The 5,439-nt window shown below is 44.8% G+C and overlaps 1 long non-coding RNA gene across 1 annotated transcript; it reads left to right on the plus strand.

Moving 5' to 3' along the window:
• Nucleotides 1-510: 510 nt before the first annotated feature.
• On the plus strand, nt 511-5,064 carry LOC147424710 (uncharacterized). The gene is made up of 2 exons (XR_015186434.1): nt 511-802; nt 1,786-5,064. It is a non-coding gene; the product is annotated as an uncharacterized LOC147424710 (long non-coding RNA).
• Nucleotides 5,065-5,439: the final 375 nt, after the last annotated feature.

Below are 5,439 nucleotides of genomic sequence, written 5' to 3' on the forward strand. Positions count from 1 at the left end.
ACCCCTCTAATTTGAAGAAATTCCCAAAATACCCCTCAAATTTCAAAATTTCCAAAATGCCCCCGATATTTTGTCATAAATTCCCAAAATGCCCTTCAAATTTTCCAAAATTCCCAAAATACCCCTGGTTGTGAGACTAAATTTCTCGAAAAATAAATTTTTTTGTAGGTCTTCACAAGAAGAGTGATTGTCTATCGTACAAGATGCTAAAACTACAATTTGAGTTGGTTACGTAGGCTTTGGAGATGAATTGCTTCATTATTTTTAGACATAATTGCCTTTTTTGCGATGGTAACTGGTGACAAGTTACATGTTGAGCACTCAAAAACGGATCTCAATTGTCAAAAAATGAATAAAGATTAGAAAATCTTGAACATTCCAACCAAAATAGATACAAGGGTATTTTGGGAATTTTTGAAATTTGAGGGGTATTTTGAGAATTTCCTCAAATTAGAGGGGTATTTTGGTAATTTTCCCTAAAATAAAAGGGGGAGGGATCGCCCCCCCCCTTCCCTCCCCGACACATGGCAACAAGACAATCCTTCGGCTACCTGACGGCTAGTGTGGCCTGTAGCCAAGGCGCTCAGTGTGCGCGCACACACACACACACACACATAGAGAGAGAGAGAGAGAGAGAGTGTTCCTTGCTCCAAAGGAAGTACTCTCGGGCATGCTGCCAAGGGTGCTTCTCTGATCGAACACAATAGCAGGAGGTCCTCTCGCTGGGACCTCTTGATGCTACCTCTCTTGCTGCAGCTCTTGATTGCCAGCAAGTTCAGATTGCAGATGCAAAGACCAACAGGTTTACCCCTCCACCTCTCTCACATATATGCTTTCATTGATTGCAAGGTCTCATATAGACAAGGACGTCACACACACACACACACACATGATTTTTTGTCTGCGCGAGAGAGAGAGAGAGAGGAAAGTGTCCCCCACCTGCTGGTGCAGCTGATCGGAGCAAGTATCTTGGTATGTGAAAGATGCATTGAGTGACACTTGCGTATCCATGATTTGAGACCTCAGCACATAAGCTGATGAGCGTGCCAAGTTGAGGGGCGAGCTATGAAATTGACAACCGAAGTTGATCCATGGTGTTTCTCATCATGCAAATGCAATCCTAAAGTTCCCCTTTGTACGTCTGTGAGGCAAATTGGGGTGGTGGAAAGCTTGTGAGATGACCTGCTAGCTGATGAGGATGTGAGGCTCAATGCAATTGAAGAAATTGTGGCTATTTGCCAATTGAGGGTGATGAGGGCTGAGCTTATGAACAATAGAGAATGGGGATCATAATTGTGGGTATGGTGTAGTTCTTTAAGCGGCGAAGGAACTTGCCACTGGACCCCTTCGTTCATGCCGGGAAGGTGGCCTATATTTATTTGCTGACACAGACATTCCATGAGCTAGAAGGGAAAAGATCTTCAGAAAAGCATGTCTAACACCCATAGTTACGGAGTTTTGAGAGAGAGAGAGAGAGAGAGAGAGAGACTCACAGTAGCGACACAAGAAGAAGAGTTGGAGCTCTTTGTCAAGACTATATGCACACAGTGTGGGGTTGGCTATGGACCTGCGCTATTTTCCAAATGCAATCAACCATGCTAACATCTTCAACATTATGCAAGACGCTGACACGAGCACTCAACACTAATGAGATTGTTAGTCATGCATGTGCTACTAAAAATTAACTTTATTTGACTTGCATGACAATTGTGTTCTTTCAAAAGTGCAAGTTGTTGCTGATCTTTGTGATGGGGATGTCGTCTCTTTGACTACAACATTTGCAAGGGTCAGGAAGCTGCTTTGGGCTGTTTTCGGCAGATGCGAAGCAAGGGCGTCTCTCCCACATCAGATTATGATTGTACATTTTGGGAAAAGTTTGGACGCATTGTTGAAAAGGATGACAAAGCTGATTGTGACTTTGCAATGGAGGTCCAAGCTGGTTGATCGAACACATGTAGCTTTTTAATGTGAGGCTGACCATATTTGTACGACAGGGCCAAGATGATCTGGGCTAATTTTGGCGGATGCGAAGCGAGGGTGTCTCTCAAAATGCAATCACATATGTGTGCACCTTGAAGGCAAGGTCAGGGTCAGGAAGCTCTCGGTTGTTTTTGGCGGATGCAAAGCAAGGGCTGATCCACTTGGCCTCCAGCGACAGATCAATTGGGATATTCTAGTCTAAACACAAACAAAATCCTCCCACCAAGGTTAGAAACTCATTCCTCTTTTGCTTCTTTGCATGGGAGGAGCTTTGAGCAAGTGAACAAAAGCCCCTTGAGAAGACAGATGCTATAGGTTGGATTATAGATAACACTACGTAATAAATGTACCGACAGGAATGGTGTTGGCCATCTCCTTCAAATCGGGCATGGAGTCTTCACATTCGACACTACTCAAAAAGAGGGTTCCCTTGGTTGTGCTTGGAACTACCTTGGTCGACATGTATGTCAAATATAGTTTACTTTGTAAAGCAAAAAACGTGCTTGAGGAGCTTGCTGTCCCCGAGATGTCATCTCTTGAAATGCATGATTGTGATATATGCCCAACTTGAGAAGGGCCAAGATGCTCTTGGCTGTTTTCGACGGATGCAAAGCGAGGGTGTCTTTCAAAATGCAATCACGTATGTGTGCATCTTAAAGGCGAGGTCAGGATCATGAAGCTCTGTGCTGTTTTTGGCGGATGCGAAGCAAGGGTGTCTCTCGCACATCAGATTATGATTGTACATTTTGCGAAAAGTTTGCGGGCATTGTTGAAAAGGATGATGAAACTGATTGTGACTTTGCAATGGAGGTGAAAGCTTATTGATCAAACACATGTAGCTCTTTGATGTGAGACTGACCACCACATCTGTACAATAGGGCCAAGATGCCCTGGGCTATTTTCGATGGATGCGAAGTGAGGGTGTGTCTCCAAATGCAATGACATACTTGTGCACCTTGAAGACAAGGTCAGGTCTGGTAGCTCTGGGCTGTTTTCAGCGTATGCAAAGCAAGGGCTGATCCACTTAGATGACAAATCAATTGGGACATTCCAAACAAAACACACACACACAAAATCCTCCTGCGAGGGCTAGAAGCTCACTCCTCTTTCACTTCTCTGCATGGGAGGAGCTTTGAGAAACCGAACAAAAGCCCCTTGAGAAGGCAGATGCTATAGATTCTATTGTAGATAACACTCTGCAATAAATGCGACAGGAAGAATGGTGATGGCCATCTCCTTTAAATCAGGCATGGAGTCTTTACGTTCGGCACTACTCAAAAGGAGGGTTGCCGTGGTCGTGCTTGGCACTACCTTGGTAGACATGTATGCCAAATGTGGTGCACTTCGTAAGGCACAAAACGTATGTCGTCCCTTGGAATGCACTTAATGTGGGATATGTGCACCTTGGGCAAGGCCTCAATGCTCTGGCCTGTTTTCGACGGATGTGAAGCGAGGGTATCTTCCAAATGCAGTCACATACATGTGCATCTTGAAATTGAGGTCAGGGTCAGGTAGCTATAGGCTGTTTTTGGCAGATGCGAAGCAGCAAGAGTGTCTCTCGCAGATCAGATTATGATTGTACATTTTGGGAAAAGTTTGCAGGCGTTGCTAAAAAGGATGACGAAGCTGATTGTGACTTTTCAATGGAGGTTGAAGCGGATTGATCAAACACATGTAGCTCTTTGATGTGAGGCTGAGCGCCACATTTGCACGATAGGGCCAAGATGCTTTGGGTTGTTTTTGGCGGATGCAAAGCGAGGGTGTCTCTCCAAATGCAATGACATACGTGTGCACCTTGAAGGCAAGGTTAGGGTGAGGAAGCTTTGGGCTTTTTTCGGCGGCTGTGAAGCAAGGCCTGATCCACTTGGCCACCGATGGCATATCAATTGAAACATTCCATAGTAAACACACACACACACACACACACAAAATCCTTCTTCTAGGGTTAGAAACTCACTCCTCTTTTGCTTCTCTGCATGGACGGAGCTTCGAGCAACTGAAAAAAAACCCCTTGAGAAGGCAGATCCTACAGAGTCTATTGTAGATAACACTCTGCAACAAATGCGACAGCAGGAATGGTGTTGTTCGTCTCCTTCAAATCAGGCATGGAGTCTTCACGTTTGGCACTACTCAAAAGGAGGGTTGCCTTGGTCGTGCTTGGCACTACCTTGGTCGACATGTATGTCAAATGTAGTTCACTTCGTAGAAAAAAACGTGCTTGAGGAGCTTGCTATCTGAGATGTCCTCTCTTGGAATGCACTGATTGTGGGATATGCCCAACTTCGGCAGGGCCAAGATGCTCTGGGCTGTTTTTGGTGGATGCAAAGCACATACATGTGCATCTTGAAGACGAGGTTAGGGTCAGGAAGCTTTAGGCTATTTTTGTCAGATGCAAGGTAAGGGTGTCTCTTGCACATCAGATTATGATTGTACATTTTGGGAAAAGTTTGTAGTCGTTGCTAAAGAGGATGACGAAGCTGATTTTGACTTTGCAATGGAGGTCCAAGTGGATTGATCAAACACATGCCGCTCTTTGATGTGAGACTGACCACCACATTTTTGCGACAGGGCCAACATGCTCTGGGCTATTTTTGGTGGATGCGAAGCGAGGATGTCTCTCCAAATGCAATCACATACGTTTGCACCTTGATGGCAAGGGCAGGGTCAAGAATCTTTGGCTGTTTTTGGCGGATGCTAAGCAAGGGCTGATCCACTTGGCCTCCTACGACAAATCAATTGGGACATTCCAAACTACACACACACACACACACAAAATTCTCCTACGAGGGTTAGAAACTTACTCCTCTCTTGCTTCTCTGAGTGGGCGGAGCTTCGAGCAACTGAAGAAAAGCCCCTTGAGAAGGTAAATGCTACATATTCTATTGTACATAACACTCTGTAATAAATGCGACAGTAGGAATGGAGTTGGCCGTCTCCTTCAAATCGGGCATAGAGTCTTCATGTTCGGCACTACTCAAAAGGAGGGATGCCTTGGTCGTGCTTGACACTACCTTGGTTGACATGTATGTCAAATGTATTTCACTTCATAAAGCAAAAAACATGCTTGAGGAGCTTGATGTTGGACATGTCATCTCTTGGAATGCATGTTTGTGATATATGCCCGGGCCAAGATGCCATGGGCTGGTTTCCAACGGATGCGAAGCGAGGGTGTCTTGCCAAATGCAATCACATACGTGTGCATCTTGAAGGCGAGGTCAGGGTCAAGAAGCTTTGTGCTGTTTTTGACGGATGCGAAGCAAATGTGTCTCTCGCAAATCAGATTATGACTGTACATTTTGGGAAAAGTTTGAGGGTGTTGTTGAAAAGGATGACAAAGCTGGTTGTGACTTTGCTGATTCACTTGAAAGCAATAGCTTGATGGGAAACTTAAGCCTCAAGATTGTATCTAAAGATAAGAGTTGACCTTTTGGGAAAGAGAGAGCAATTTTGGAAAAGGAG

Source organism: Adiantum capillus-veneris, chromosome 25, assembly GCF_014529385.1.
Source record: "Adiantum capillus-veneris isolate H3 chromosome 25, ASM1452938v2, whole genome shotgun sequence".
In the NCBI taxonomy this organism is placed as follows: Eukaryota; Viridiplantae; Streptophyta; class Polypodiopsida; order Polypodiales; family Pteridaceae; genus Adiantum; species Adiantum capillus-veneris.